The sequence below is a fragment of the Dasypus novemcinctus genome, chromosome 9 (assembly GCF_030445035.2).
Source record: "Dasypus novemcinctus isolate mDasNov1 chromosome 9, mDasNov1.1.hap2, whole genome shotgun sequence".
Classification (NCBI taxonomy): Eukaryota; Metazoa; Chordata; class Mammalia; order Cingulata; family Dasypodidae; genus Dasypus; species Dasypus novemcinctus.
Window position 1 is genome coordinate 92299174 of NC_080681.1, and position 16841 is coordinate 92316014.

Below are 16841 nucleotides of genomic sequence, written 5' to 3' on the forward strand. Positions count from 1 at the left end.
GTGTTGTCTGCAAAAAGAGCTTTACATCCTCTTTTCCTATTTGGACGCGTTTTAATGTTTTTTCCTTGTCTAATTCTTCTACGTAGAACTTCTAGCACAATACTGAATAACAGTGGTGGCAGTGGGCATCCTTGTCTTGTTCCTATCCTAGAGGGAAAGCTTTCAACCTTTTCCCATTGAGTATGATGTTGGCGGTGGGTTTTCATATATATCCTTTATTATATTGTGGAATTTTCCTTCTATTTTTTTCTTTTGAAGTGTTTTTACCAAAAAAAGATGCTGGATTTTGTCTAATACTTTTTCTGCATTGATTGAAATGACCATATGGCTTTTTCCTTTAATTTGTTAATGTGGTATAGTATGTTGATTGATTTTCTTATGTTGAACCACCCTTGCATACCTCGAATAAAACCCACTTGATTGTGGTGTATAATTCTTTTAATATGCTGTTCAATTCAATTTGCAGGTATTTTGATGAGAATTTTTGCATCTATATTCATTAGAGAGATTTGTCTGTAATTTTCTTTTCTTGTAGTATCTTTTTTTTTTTTTTTTTTTAAAGATTTATTTATTTATTTAATTTCCCCCCCTCCCCTGGTTGTCTGTTCTCGGTGTCTATTTGCTGCGTCTTGTTTCTTTGTCCGCTTCTGTTGTCGTCAGCGGCATGGGAAGTGTGGGCGGCGCCATTCCTGGGCAGGCTGTTCTTTCTTTTCACGCTGGGCGGCTTTCCTCACGGGCGCACTCCTTGCGCGTGGGGCTCCCGCACGTGGGGGACACCCTTGCGTGGCAAGGCACTCCTTTGCGCGCATCAGCACTGCGCATGGCCAGCTCCACACGGGTCAAGGAGGCCCGGGGTTTGAACCGCGGACCTCCCATATGGTAGACGGACGCCCTAACCACTGGGCCAAAATCCGTTTCCCATCTTGTAGTATCTTTATCTGGCTTTGGTATTAGGGTGATGTTGGTTTCATGAAATGTGTTGGATAATTTTCCTTCCTCTTCAATTTTTTGGAAGAGTTTACACAGGATTGATATTAATTTTTCTTGAAATACTTCGTAGAATTCACCTATGATGCTATCTGATCTTGGATTTTTCTTCATTGGGAGATTTTTGATGACTGATTCAATCTCTTTAAATGTGATTGGTTTGCTAATTTCCTGTATTTCTTGAAGAGTCAATGTAGGTTGTTTGTGTCTTCCTCAGAATTTGTTTGTGGCGTATAGTTTCTCATAATATCTTTGCATGATCTTTTTTATTTCTGTGGGGTCAGTCATAACTTTCCCCCTTCATTTCTGATTTTATTTATTTGCATCTTTTCTCTTTTTTCTTTGTTAGTCTAGCTAAGGGTTTGTCAATTTTGAAATTTTTCCTATTCATTTATTTATTTATTTTTATTTCTATTCGTTTTTTAAAAATTATGTTTTTATTAGAGATGTTGTGAACTTACAAAACAATTATGTACATGTGTAGAATCCCCTATGTTGTTGTGGAACATTTGTTACAGATTATGAGATAATATCATCAAACTGTTACCACTGAACTATGGTCAATTTAATTGATCTCAAAGAAATAGCTTTAGGCTTTGTTGATTTTCTCTCTCTCTCTCTCTTTTTTTTTTTTTTTTGTTCTTAATCTCATTTATTTTTGCTCTAATCTTTATTACTTTTTTTCCCTCTGCCTTCTTTGGAAATGGTTTGTGTTCTTTTTCTAGTTTCTCCAGTTGTTCAATTAGATTATAGATTTTAGCTCATTCTTCTTTTTTAATATAGGGGTTTAGGGCTATAAATTTCCCTCTCAGTACTGCCTTTGCTGTATCCCATAAATTTTGATAAGTTGTGTTCTCATTTTCATTCATCTCAATATATTTACTAATTTCACTTACAAATTTCTTCTTTGATCCACTGATTGTTCAGGAGTGTGTTGTTTAGCCTCCACACATTTGTGAATTTTTCCCTTTCCTGTCTATTATTGATTTCCAGTTTCATTCCATTATACATTCCTTGTATAATATCAATCCTTTCATATTTCTTGAGACCTGCCTTGTGACCTAACATGTGATCTACCCTGGAGAAAGATCCATGAGCACTTGAGAAGAATGTATAACCCAGTGAGTTGGGATGCAATGCTCTGTACATGTCCATTAGGTCTATCTCATTTATCATATTGTTCAAGTTCTCTGTTTCCTTGTTGATCTTCTGTTTACTTCTTCTTTCTAATGATGTAAGTGGTGTGTTGAAGCTTCTAGCTATTATTGTAGGGATGTCTATTTCTCCCTTCGGCTTTGTCAGAGTTTGCCTCATGTATTTTGTGGCACCTGGTTAGGCTGTTATTTCTTCCTGGTGGATTGTCCCTTTTATTACTATATAATGGTCTTCTGTGTCTCTTATAACTTTTTTTTCTAATTTAAAGTTTGTTTTACTGATATTGGTATAGATACCACTGTATTTTTTGGTTACTCTTTGCCTGGAATATCTTTTTCCAACCTTTCACTTTCAGTCAGTTTGTATCCCTGTTTCTAAGGTGAGACTCTTATAGGCAGCATATGGATGGTTCATTTTTCCTCCCATTCTGTCAGTCTGTATCTTTTTTTTTTTTTTTTGAGCTACCAGGGTCTGAGGATTGAATCCAAGACCTCGCTAGTGGGAGGCTGGCACTCAACTATGGAGACACATCTGCTTTCCTGAGTTGGTTTTATCATTTGTTTTACTTGTGTTTATTTTTGCTTTTTTCAGAAGGCACTAGGAACCAAGCCTGGTACCTCCCATGTAGGAGACAGGAGCTCAACTGCTTGAGCCACATCCACTCCCATATCAGCCTCTATCTTTTGAATGGGGAGTTTAATCCATTCACATTCAGTGACTTTACTGTAAATGCATTATTTACGTCCACCATTTTATTCTTTGGTTTTCATATGTCATATCTTATTTTCATCTGTCTTTTTACTCTTTTTTATTCTTTCTGCTACTCTTGCCTTCTATACTCTTCTCCAAGCTTCTCTTTCCTGTGTTTTTCTTTCAGGCTGTAAGGCTCCCTTTAACACTTCCTGCAAAGGTAGATTCTTTTTATGAACGCTCTCTCTCTTTCTCTTTTTTTTTAGGAAGTACCAGAGATTGAACCCAGCACCTCATACATGGGAAGCAGGCACTCAACCACTGAGCTACATCTGCTCCCCAATGAGAGATTTTTTTTCATTTGTTTGTTCATTCTTAGGAGGTACTGGGGATTGAACCCAGGATCTCATACATGGGAAGCAGGCAGTTAGCTACTTGAGCTACACCTGCTTCCCATGAACTCTCCTAGATCCTATTTATTTGTGAATATTTTAAACTCACCTTCATATTTAAAGGACAATTTTGCTGGGTAAAGAATTCTAGGATGGCAGTTTTTCTCTTTCAGTATCCTAATTATATCATACCACTGTCTTCTTCTCTTCATGATTTCTGATGAGAAATCTGTGTTAAGTCTTACTGGGCATCCCTTGTATATGATGGTTTGCTTCTTCCTTGCTGCTTTCAGAATTTTCTCTTTATCTTTGATGTCTGACATTCTGAGTAGTATGTGTCTTAGAGTAGGTCTATTTGGACTTATTCTGATTGGGGTATGCTGTGTTTCTTGGACATGTAAATTCATTTCTTTCATGAAAGTTGGGAAATTTTCAGCCATTCTTTCCTCAAATACTGTCTTGGTCCCTTTTCCCTTCTCTTCTCTTTCTGGAACTCCTATGACCCATATGTACTTGGGCTTGTGTTAGCATTCAACTCCCTGAGCCCCTGCTCACTTTTTTCCATTCTTTTCTCTCTCTGTTGTCTCTTCAATTTCAGCTGTTCTGTCTTCTGTATCATTTATTCTTTCTTCTATCATTTCAAATCTGTTGTTGTATGCTTCTAATGTGTTTTTTATTTCACCTATCATGTCTTTCATTCCCATGAGCTCTGTTATTTTTCTATTTAGGCTTTCCAATTCTTCTTTGTGCTTACTTAGTGTCTTTTTGACATCCTTTATCTCTTTAGTCATATTGTCTTTCAAGTCACTAATTTGATTTTAGAAATTTGTATGAATCTCATTGATTAATTGTCTCAAATCCTGTGTCTCATCTGGGGCTTGTTATATTCCTTTGCTTGGACCATTTCTTCCATTTTCTTAGTGTGGCTTGTAATGTTTTGCTGATGTCTAGGCATCTGATTAAGATGGTGAGTTTACCCTGATGCTCAATTTCTCTCTCTTTCATAGGGAGTTAGTGGCAGGAGGCCATGAGTTACTGCTTTTCTTTGATTCTTGGTTCAACCAGTTCTAGATCTTTAGGATTGTCCCTATTAGTTACCCAAATCTGGCCCATAGTTCCAGTAATGGGTTGCAGACCCATTTTCAAAGGCCTTTAGGAGGCAGTCTGTAAAGGCTGGGAAAAGCCTCTCATTTACTTTTAATTTCCTCACATGCACTTCCTTATTCTGACAGCAGATGGCGTGCTCCTCAGCAGCCCTCTCAGCTGGAAGCCTCATTAGAATGCATTCATAACAACAGGTACAGCAACACTGTGGCAGAGTATCCTGCCTGGAAGCTACTGAGAGCCTTGCAATTCAAACTTTCTCAGGCTGGTATCCAACCTTTACTGGCAGTCCCCTCCCATTTCTCAGGTAGAAATAATTCTACTCCCCTCTGAATCCTCAACAACCAATCCCAGTCAGTAGGGAGGGAGATTGAGAGGGTTGCATCTCTTTAGTCCTGTGCTGGTTTCCACAGCAAACAATGGTGCAGCCCCACCTGGCCTGGAAGGGCTCATGGGGCACAACGGACCAAAGTCCTTGGTCAAAAGCCAAATCCGAATCAGCTACTTAGGCTTAGGATGTTTCCTGGGGAGGTGGATTCCTGTGACTCGCTCTATCTGGAGACACCATCCTGAGGCCAGAGAATTAAAAATCTTCTGTTCATAGGGTGGAGGAAGTCGAGATTTTTTCTCTGTGCCCCTCTCTCTTCTGGGTGGTGTCCAGCCTTCTTCTGGTGTCCTAAACCCTAGAACATTTTTTTTCTAGGATGTTTCTGCCTGTTCTCTAGCTAATTTTCTGGGATAGAAGAGAGCACCATCTTCCTGGAAGTCCTCTTTTCACCGATGTATTTCTTCCTGTTCTTCCCCCTTCAGGCCTTTCTTCATGGAGCAGATAGAGTGATTCCATTAAAAGCTAAGTCAGATCGTGTCCCTCCCCTACTCAGTCTTACTAATAGCTTCCTGCTTCACACAAAGTATAACCCACAGGCTTCCACTGACCTATGTGGTCCCTTTGGTGCCCTCTGCCTCTTTGACTTCCAATCTAAAAACTCTGCCCTTTATTCTCTGGGTTCCCAGCTACACTAGTTTTCTTGCTGTCCCTCAAACATGCCAAGCACATGCTGACCTCAGGGTTCTTGCTCTTCACCCACATATGTACATAGCTCCTTCTCTCACTTCATCCACATCTCTGCGGAAATGCTACCTCCTCAGAGAGATCTTTCCTGATAATCCCACATCAGATAGCGTCCCGCATCACACTTTATTCTCTTTACCTGTCATACACACATTTCATTTCCTGAATCTCTCTGCCTACTAGAATCTAAGCTCTATTAGAGTAAGGAATTTGTCTGTTTTGCTCCCCACCAACAATGCCTAGCACATAATTGGTGGCTCGGCAAATACATAGTAAATTGAAAAAATAAGTATGATTAAAATATCTGCTTCACCGATCACTAGATATGTGACTTGTACATTTTCCTAGTTCTCTGAGCTCCAATCACCTCTTCTATACACCTTCTCCTGTATGTAAGGAGCCTGGCGCATGGTGGATATTCAAAAAATATTCATTATTATTATTTTTATTGTAGTGAAACATTTGTTTATTCAGAAGCTGAATTCTTTTTGTGCCTAATGACTTCCTGGGCATTCAATAATTTAGTCAATAAATATTTACTGATAGTTTATTATGTGCCAGAACCATTCTAGGCACAAGGGATACAACAACTAACAAAACAGACAAAGCCAGGGAAGCCAATGTGACTTAGCGGTGGAGCACTGGTTTCCAACTTACAAGGTAATGGGTTCAATCCCCGGTCCCAATACCTAAAAATCAACAATAACAACAATATTACAGACAAAGCCACTGTACACAGAGCAGTGCTGGGGGCTTAGACAGTGTCTTAGTTTGCTAGAGGGCTGCTGATGCAAGTACCAGAAGTGGGTTGGCTTTTATAACGGGAATTTTATTTAGGGTAAAAGCTTATAGTTCTGAGACTATAAAATATCCAAATCAAGGCATCAGCAGAGATACTTTCTCATCAAAGCCAGGAGAGCCTAGACTTTTGACACATGGCAGAGCAAGATGGCCCCTGGAGCCGAGGTTCCTGCTTTCCCTTCTGGGCTCACTGGAGCCCAGTAATGGACAGCTAGGCATAGGGCTTGTCTCTTTCTGGGCCTCCTCTCTCAGTCTTGGCTGCTCTGCTTTCTTCTGAGGTCAGCTATGGGCTATTAGGCTTATGGTTCATCTCTTCAGCCTTGAGCTGTTCCATGGACCCAGCTCCTTAGAGGCTTAGTGCTCAGCTCCAACCGCTAGTGAGTCCCAAGTCCTCTCTCTCACATGGCTAGGCCAAAATGGCAGCTTCCTTTCTCTGTGTGTCTCCGTTTAATTAAAGCCCCAGTAAGAGGGTGGAGACCCAACCCGAGTCACTCACTGATATAGTCCAATCAAAAGGGCCCCACACCCACAGGAATGGATTTGTTCAAGAACATAATCTCTTTTTGAGATTCACCAAACTCAAACTGTCACAGACAAGGAGGTTGGAGTACAGAGGGTGAGGAGGAGCTGGATTCTAGAGATTCTATGAAGTCCTGGTAGCTTGAATATGAAAGGTGAAAGCAGAGAGAAGTCAAAGACAATGCTAAGGCTGTCCCAAGTCAAATGGTGCTGCCATTTACCAAGATGGGAAATAGGAAGGAGCAGGTCAAGTGACAGGACCAAGAGTTTGGTTTTGGCATGTTAAATTTGAGATGTCTCTTAGACATTTGAATAGAGATATGAGCCACAAAATAAAAATTTTGGGGTCATCAACTGGTACTTAAAGTCCTAAGACTAGATTAGATTATTTGGAAGTGACTGAATGAACAAGAGAGATCCCAGGATTGAGCTCTAGGGCACGACAATAGATGGAGGTGAGGAAGAGGAGGAGGAACCAGCAAAGCAGGTGGTGCAGGAACAAGAACATGCTCACCTGGGTCAAATGTTGTGTTTGCTCCAGCACGATGAGGACTAACTACCCCTGGATTTAGCAACATGGAAGGCATATGTGACTCTGACAAGATCAATTTCAGGAGAGTGGGGAGGATGAAAGCCTGATCTGAGTGGGTTTAAGAGAGGATAGTAGGACACTAAGTGGACTGAATGAGAATGGAGGCCTGGCTCTAGAACCCAAGCTCTTAAAAATCACTTTAAACTAAAGGGCAAAGCAGAGCAATGACTAATTTAAAGAAGTATTGGTTCTAACACATGAACAGAGTAGATCTGGAAGAGAGCTGTATAAATCACAAGTTACAGTGGATTTCCAATAGCACCCCAAGTGGAATTTTAGTCTTTCCCTGGAGAGGTGGATGACCTACTGAACTGAGTCATGATTCCAGTTTTGCTCTGGCCACGAGGAAACTCAGAACCAAATTTGTATACAAATATTGTAACTACTGTACACAGAATCTCAATCTCTGTTTTCCCTTTTGACTCATTTTCCCAAGCTATCCATATGGTACTGATCTTGCTCTACACACACATACATACACCACATGCACACACTGCCACTATATATTTTTTTAATTAATTTATTTATTTTTAATGTTACATTAAAAAAATATGAGGTCCCCATATACCCCCCACCCTCTTCACCCCACTCCTCCCATAACAACAACCTCCTCCATCATCATGGGACATTCATTGCACTTGGTGAATACATCTCTGAGCATCGCTGCACCTCATGGTCAATGGTCCACATTACAGTTTACACTCTCCCCAGTACACCCAGTGGGCCATGGGAGGATATACAATGTCCAGTAACTGTCCCTGCAGTACCACCCAGGACACCTCCAAGTCCTGAAAATGCTCCCACATCACATCTCCTCTTCCCATTCCCACCCTCAGCAGCTACCATGGCCACTTTCTCTATCTCAATGCTACATTTACTTTCACTACTAATCACATTAGTTCCAGATTAGAGTATCAGTAAGTCCACTCTAATTCATACTCCATTCCTCCATTCTGTGGACCCTGGGACATTGCCACTATTTGTGTTCTCCCCAGCCTCAATGCCTTTGAAGGCTGGGGTGGGGTAATTGTTATTTAAAACACAAATAAGCGAGACAGGTCTGCCCCCTCGTGATGGGCAGCAAACACTGCAGGCAGAGAAAGACCTAAGTGCCCTTGTCCTTTGAAGGAATCCATTTTTCTCTGAGACAAGATCTTGAGAGTAGATGGGGTGTGTAGACATCTATGCTCTCTGATTTGAAGGACAATGGAAAACCTTCCTGTCCCCATGTCTACACCGCAGGAGCTGACCAATGTGCCAGCCACGGTCGCCAATAGCGAGGCTCCTTGGAGGTGTGGGGAGGGGAACTGGGTGAAATCCCAGGCATCTGCCTGCTGGTTGCCTGAGTCCCATGGTCTCCAGACAGCAGCTGGTGAGCAGTAACATCACATGGGGGTCAAAGACTGCCATGGAGAGGGTGTGTGCATGGGTTGTGTGTTTGTGAAGGTTTGTATCTGTGAGATGGTATATGTGTACATACCCACACATAGGAGAGGGTACGACAACACGTGTGTGCATGCATGGTTTGTGTCTGTGTGTCTGTGTGTACATACATGCATAGCAATTTGTGTATGTGTGAGGTGTGTACATGTGTGTGAGCATGTGTATGTGCACATGTGTTTGCATATGAGTGGTTTATGGGAACATGTGTATGCATGTCCTTGCTATGTGTGAATGGGTATGAGTGTGTTGTCAGTGTGTGTGAGAGGGTCTGAGTGTGTGCTGGTGTACTGGAAGGGAGACCACATATGCTTGGCTGGGGGAAAGGGGTGGGTGGCCGCAAGGCCCGGTCTGATGCAGGAAGCTTTGTGGTTTGGGACCAGGGAGTGAGGAGGGCTCACTGTGGAGAGCTGGGGCTGGGAGAGCTGGGGAAGGCAGGCCTTGCAGCAGCTGCCTTGGAGCTCGAGGAACTAATGGAGGGCTGGGGAAGGTGTCCAGCCCATGGCGCTCAGATCAGATTGTCCTCTCTTCTTCAACTCCCCCATCTCCCTCCAGCAGCTGTGGGATGCTGTGGCTTTGTCAGAAAGAGCCGAGGTCCCACTGTTGTGGGATCTTGGGCAGGTCAGTCATTCACTTCTCTGAGTGTCAGCTCCCTCCAATGTGAGATGAAGCAACACACCTTGGCTGTGAAATGGGGGGTGGGGGGGTGGGCTGGTGAAGTTGAAATGAGACCACAGTAATGCCAGCAAGTGTTCTTTGGAAGCCTGAGACTAACTGGGCCCTCGTCCAAGGGCTTTACAAGTGTAGGATTCCCCACACAACCCTAGGCAGAAGAGACTATCACCCTTCCTTTGTAAAGAGAAGACAGCACAAAGAGGTTGGCTCACCCGCCTGAGGCCGCACAGCGTGTAAGTGGCAGAGCGCCGAGCCGCTGCTCAGACCCCTGCACCCAGCCTGGCTGTGCAACAGTGGTTCTAAAGACCCGTCGCCGGGCAGGCCACGTCACCGAGCCTCAATGAGTGCCGCCTCAGCCCCTCTACTCCTGAGTGTCCCTTCAAGGGTTGAAAGGGAACAACTGAGGGGGAAAGTGAGTCCTTTTCCCACCCCCCATGGACACTAGCCCACAGATATTCCCCAAATCCTGATCTCTCAAAGAAATGACAGGAGCGGCAGTTCATGTAACAACACTGACGCCAGCAGTAATAACAACGTCAGTAAGGCATGTAATGGGGTGGGTGCAGTTCTTCTTTCACCCGACAGGCATTTATTGGGCTCTCACTCCATGATGGGCATGAAGGTTCAGAAATGGGTGCAACAGTCCCTGCCCTGAAAGGGCTGAGGGGCTACGGGGAGATGGGGCTAATGCAGCGAGGCAGAGGTGGGGAAGCTCAGGAGGCGGTGGCGGGAGCCCCGAGGGGGCTCCTCCAGTGAGGAGGAGGGCGAGCTGTTGGGGCAGACTTCCTCCAGCCCTTTGCCCACACTTCATGCCTGGGATCCCTGCCCCTGCCCTCTGCCTACACCCTGCTCAGGCACCCTTTGTCAGGAAGCCAGCCCAGCCCACGGCCCTTCCTACTTTCCTCTTCTTGGGAACTTCTGCAGCTCTTGCCCCTCCGTGGAACCGAGCATCTACTACGGCTTCTGGTTTTGGCTCAATGAACCCTTCTCTGCAGTTACGTTGTGTCCCTGCGGAAAGCACAGCCTCAACCTCACATTCCCCAGAGTGTTAGGTGGCCCTACGCAAAATTGGGACACACTGCTTCTTTGCCAGTGCTGAAGTCTGGGGGTTTTTTGTTTATGGCACCCAGGCTGAACTGCCGAGGAAACCCTAACTGCTGAGTCAGGGACCCCGATTTGCCAAGCAGGATTGAGTTTCATTAAGAGGGATGAAATACAAATTCCCCAAAGCATTCAGGGGAGTGATGTCCACGGTGCAGCTGCCATTTATGTTTTAAAATCTGCATTTGGGGATCATTGTGAAACTTGATTGCTCTGTCTTGGGGACTTCTTAAAGTCCAACTCCACAATAAAGCCAATCAGACTAAACCGTCAAATGTCAAATAGGAGCTAATGAACCATTCACAGACTTGGGAGAGAAATCAGGCAATCTCTTATTTCAGGATTATCCCTTCCAAATATTGAATCTGAACTGTAAGCAGAAATTGCTGTAATTGCGTCCCCCTCCCCACGGGTGTGTGGGGGATCATTGGCATTCACTTCATGTCTCGGCTTTTGGAGGAGCCGCTTGACAAGCTGTCTTGCTGCTTTCCAGAGCACCCACTCCTGGGGCACCACTCTGAGCAGCAGGCAGGGGCGGAGGAGGCTGGGCTTCCTCCTCCCCCACGTGGCCTGGCCACTGACTGCGGGCTGGGAGTCCCAAGGACTTGCATGGCAGGTTCTCTGCAGTTTGGTGGGAGTGGGGAGTCTGCAGTAGTGGGGGGGATCCTTTCACAGAAACCCCACCAGGTGCTTGGGTGTGGCCTCGGGAGGGTGAATGGAGCCCAGGGACAATGTAATGTGTCCAGTCTCTCTCCCTATCTGCCACTGCTGCACTAGAAATTGCAAAGTCTAGTATCTTTGCAGTAACCCCTGACCCCATAGATGATGCCCAAGCACATACACTGCTCTCTGGTGCTCCATTGCCATCTCTAACTGGATGAGTCAAGGAATGACAGAGGGTTTGCCCTCATTTCTTCTTGGGGCAGTGCTATGATGCAGAAAGTTTTTACTCTGATCCTCCTCCCCTCAGGAATTTAAGAGTGGCACAATGGTGGGTGGCTTCCTGTGGCAGGAATGGCCAGTTGTCCATTGAAGTCCTCTCTCCCCTTCTGTACTCTACAGTCATAGCTGGAAAGCAGCAGCCTGGCCAGGGACTTGCAGCTAGCTTTGGCCACATGAAGAATTCATGATTGGAATGTTAGGGAAAGTGATGCGGGCCCCTTGTAGCCCAAGGCTTGTAAGAGTCAGTGAGCTTCCTCCATACTTGCTTTCCCCTTTTACTGGTTGGTTTCAGAGGCTGGCGAGGTTGTAGGGGGTGGCAGGGTGACTAGATGGAGGAAGCCAGGTCCCCGAATGAACACACTGAGGATAGGAGCCACGGTAGGTGAAGGGCACCCATGGACCCACTTGTCATGCCTCCCTGGACCCATACCTTTGGTCACGTGACCTGGAACACTAGAGTGAGGCAGAATTGATGGCATGCCAGTTCCAAGCCTAAGTCTCAAGAAACCTTGCATTTTTTTGTTCGTTTGCTTGCACCTCTGCTATCTCCATAAGAACATTCTCGACTGGTCTTGTGGAGGGTGAGGGCACATGGCCTAAGTCAAATCACCCCAGTTGTGCTGCCAAGGCCATCCTAGACCGGCCCTCAGCCAGCATTTCAAAACGTGAGTGAGCCCAGCAAGATTAGCTGAGCCCCATCTGACCCCAGATGCCTGAGCCATAAATGCTTATTGTTGTGTGCCCCTGAAGTTTTGTAGTTGTTTTTTATGCAACATTAGGAAAATAGATAACAGATGCAGTAATCTACTGAACAGGAGTGTATCTCATACCTTAGACTGTTATGTGAGTGAGAGGTAAGTTTCTATCGTGATTTAACAAATTTTTGAACTCCACTTGAAGTTTATTTGTAATAGTTTAATTTACCAAATTTAAAACCTCCACAACTTCTATGGCTCCCTCATTGCTTCAGGATGAAGGGTCCAGAAAAGTCTGGCTACTGGGTACCTCCCCAGCTCCATCCAATGTCTCCCCCTTCTCTTTATACACACTAGTTGCACTGGATTCCTCTCAATTCCTCGAATGCCCCAGACAGTCTCCAACTCTACGGCCTTATCTTATGCTTTTTCCTCTGCCTGGGACTTGTTTTCTGTATCCTCCTCCCACAAGCATGCACAAAGTATAGCTAACTCTCAGCTAAAGCATCCTTCTTTCAGCAAGCTTACCCTAATCCCAAGAGGAGGTTAGTCTCCCAACAAGATGGTCCCAAAGCGCCCTGCTGTTCCTCAGGGTCTTTGAAATTATTTGCCCAAGGTATGTTTTCTCCATCATGAGGGTAGAAACCTTTTTTGATACACTCATGGTTGTGTCCCTACTATCTAGCACATACCTGTGTGTGTTCTGTAAGTACTTCCTAAAGGAATGGGCTGGTGTAGGCGGCATTTTCTAGACTAGTGTCACCAAGCTTTTTCAACAGAGCACCTCTGAGTTTGCCAGGATATATTTGGCACCTACTTCTCCTACAAATACATTGCTCAGCAGTCTGTTCAGCTCCCTTTCAACCTTCCTCCCTGGCTCAAGCTCTGAAGTAGCCATTTAATGAGATGGTATGGACTGTGCAGCAAGGCTGCTTGGATCCAAACCCTGGCTCTACTTCTTATCAGCTGCTAGACCTTGGGCAAGACCCTTATTGTCTTTCATCTACAAAATGGGGGCATTGAGGATACCCATCTCAGAGGTTTGCTCTGGAATAAATGAATTAATATATACAAAGTACATACCATAGAGTCTTGCACATGGTGAAGGCTATGAAAGCAAAAGTTGTTAGTATCCTAGGGCAGAGACTATATTTCATTCATTTTTGCCCAACACAACAGCAAAGAGAATGTGTTCAATGAATGCTTTTGAATGAATGAATCCAAAAAAGTCAAGTAAATAGTATTAAAAAAAAGGTCAGAAGTTATGTATCGAAATAACTATTTTAATTCAAAGTAGTCACCCATTCCACATATTCCAGCAGTGTTTCCACTGCTCAAATCTGGGTTGGAAACAATAATCAGAGAAAATACTCTTACAGCGTTTTAGTTGAACACCAAGAGGGCTTCCATCCTGATGACTCCAAACTTTTCGAGCACTATTGAGTATTCCAAGAGGGTACATTTGAAGGGATAGCATTCATTGATATATATTCCAAAAGATTTATTTAAAACTCCATTGTATTAATGATACATACAATCCCCAATTGTCCCAGTTCCTCTCTCCACCACGATTTGAAAAAATAATTGGCAGAAATTTGGGATATTATGACCTTTCTGGAAATTGCTATCATCTAATCTACTCTCAGCCGGGACTGAGCCCTTATGTTGTGCAGGCAGAGTTTTTAATGTTGTATGTGTCTTCACTCATTTAATCCTCGGGATAACACCTCTTTAAGGTGACTCATCCCCACTTTAGGAATGAAGAAACTGAGACTCTGGGGAATCAACTTACCCAAGGTCACATGCCAAATAACTGATAGAACCAGGGTCCCACATTAGGTTGACCTGACTCTAGAATGTTTTTGGGGCAGGTAAGGTATGCTCTGGTGGGTTCACAGGTGTCCTATTGAAAAGGCTTGGGCAACACTGTCCTAGAAAATGTAAACCGTGATAGCCCATTATTTCAAAAAAATATTTTTTTACATGCCTACTGTGTGTCCAAGTTACAGGGAGGCAAGAAGTATATTCTAGCGGTTGGAGCTTCAGAAGTGGAACAGCTGCCTGGTGAGGGTGAGTGGCTTCCACTCACCCTAAGCTAGGGGGAGGGTGGTCAAGGCAAGTTTTGTGTTGAGCAAAAAGCTGAACTGATTGACTCCCAAAGCTCCTTTCCATTCCTAATAGTCTATGTCTATGTCTGACTTGTATCCAAGAGGTCTTTGAACCTGTGCCGAACCTGTGCCAAGTTTCTGCTTTTGAGCAGGGCCAAGTTTAGAGAGGAGGGTCCACTTAGGAGAAGGGTTCCACCATTTGAAACAAGGTCCTATCATAGGTATGCAATTTTATACCAGGACAAATGGACAAGCCAGGCCTGGAGACAGAAGACCACAAGATTTTAGGAATGGCCGACTGTGCTCTTTGGCAAGTAGCCCTTCTTGAGAAGAGAGGCAATTTGGAGTGATGGTTAACAGCACAGCCTTGACCCAGACAGACTTCAGTTTGAATTTTAGTTCAGTTATCCCCTAACCATGCTGGGTCTCAGTTTCCTTGTATGTAAAATGGAAGTAATGATTTCACCTCCTCCTTTGGGTTGACTCAATGGGTAAATGAGATAAAGCATTTATGCCAGGACTGGCATAGAGAAAGCTCTTAACAAATTTTATATCAAGAAAAGGACTATCCAAATACTTTGCCCAGAGGCAGTGTATCTGGCCTGTGTGGAAATCCTTAGCACGAGGTAATACCACTCATGCAGTGCTTACTAATTGAGAGATACTGTTGTAGAAGTTTAACATGTATTAACCAATTTAATTCCTACTTCAACACTATGAAGTACATATTGTTACCATCTTCATTTTACAGATGAGGAAACTGAAACACAAAGTGGCGTCTATTGCAAATCTCTTGGGAGTTCCAAATGGCAGCAGGCTGCTCAACAAGGGGGTAGATTGGTTTGAATGAGAGAATGCATTCTTACTCAACATTTGACATAGCAGGCCTAATGGCTACCCCAATATTTGGGAAATGTTCTCACAATAAAGTGATTTTTTAAAAAAAATTAAGAATACTTGTCCTTCAAAAGACACTGCTAAGAAAATGGAAAGACAAGAGAAAACAGAGACTTGGAGAAAATATTTGCAGATCACCTATCTGATCAAAGATATGTATCCAGAATACTTAAGGAACTCTCAAAAGGCAATAATAAGAAAAGAAACAACCAAACTTAAAAAAAATTAACTGGCAAAAGATTTGAACAGGCATTACAACAAAGAAGATATATGGATGGCAAATGAGCACATGAAAAAATGTTCAACATCGATCATCATGGTATTAATGTAAATTAAAGCTATATTGAGATATCACTACATACCCACTAGAATGGCTAAAAGTGAAAATACAGGCTATACCCAGGTTCCCTGACCAGGTAACTGAACTGAGCACCATTACGTGGCCGAATTGACACTATCAGCCTAACCATCACACCATACAATGAAATACTAGTCAGCAATAAAAAAAGAACATGTAACAATATGGATGAATCTCAGAATAATTATGCTGAGTGAAAAAGTGAAAAAAATGATATAAAAAGTGAGTGTATCTCTAAACACCTCTATGATCCCATTTCTGTAAAATTATATAGTTGCAAATTAATCCATAGTGACAGCAGATCAGTGGTTGCGTGGGGGTGGGGGGAGGTCGGGATTACAAAGGCGCCTGAAGAAACTTTCCCTGTTCACCATCTTGATCCTGGTGAGAGGTTCATGGGTGTAAACATTTGTAAAAATTTATCAAATTGTACATGTTCAGGTTCTGTATGTCAATTACACCTCTATAGAGCTGTGAAAGACAAATCAATGCGTCAAGAGTGGGTTTGGGAGCTATTAGGAACCCGGGACGGTTAAATTCACTCAGGCTCCTCTAGGTTGCTGACTATTTAAAAAAAAAACAAAAACTTTTTAATATTAAATTTGGCCTATTGGCTGCTCAGAAAACCATCTCTGCATTGTTTCGGGGTCCCCCGGTAGCGGTCGTGGACCCCAGGGGCTGTAGCGCCAGAGCCCGCCAACCCTCGGGGTCTTTAAATCCGTCGCCCTGGGGTGAGGGGCGATGAGGCACCAGGAAGCAGAAGACGATGAGGATGACTAGGCAGCAAAAACAGAAAAGTTAAATTAAAAAAAGGAAAAAGAAAAAAGGCCGCTCTGACCTAGTCACCCTCCACTTCCGGTCTCAGAATCTATCCGCGGCCAAGGCGGGGCAGAGCGGCCCTGACGCCCCCGCCGGCAGCGCCCCCGGCGGGTGACACGCGCTCTCCACCACCAACCAAAACCTCAACGGGAACCCGCAACAGGCGAGGAAAAAAGATCCAAGACCTCCAAGGCTCTGCTTTTGTTCTTTTAAAAAATGTAAATTTAAAATGTATTTTCAATTTCCTTTCTATATTTTTGTACATATTGTTAGGGGTCAGTCATTTTAATGATCTCAGGTGATCAACCCTGCCTTCCCAGCGCTCTGTCCTACTTCTGACTTGGCTTGTGGTTGTGACCATGTCATGATAATCTCAAAGGAAGGAAAACAAAAACAAAAACACCAAAACCAAAAAGCCTTGTAAAAAAAGAAAAAGCAAAAACAATTTCATTTTAAAAATTCAATATTATTTCCAGCATTCCAGTAATTTGCGT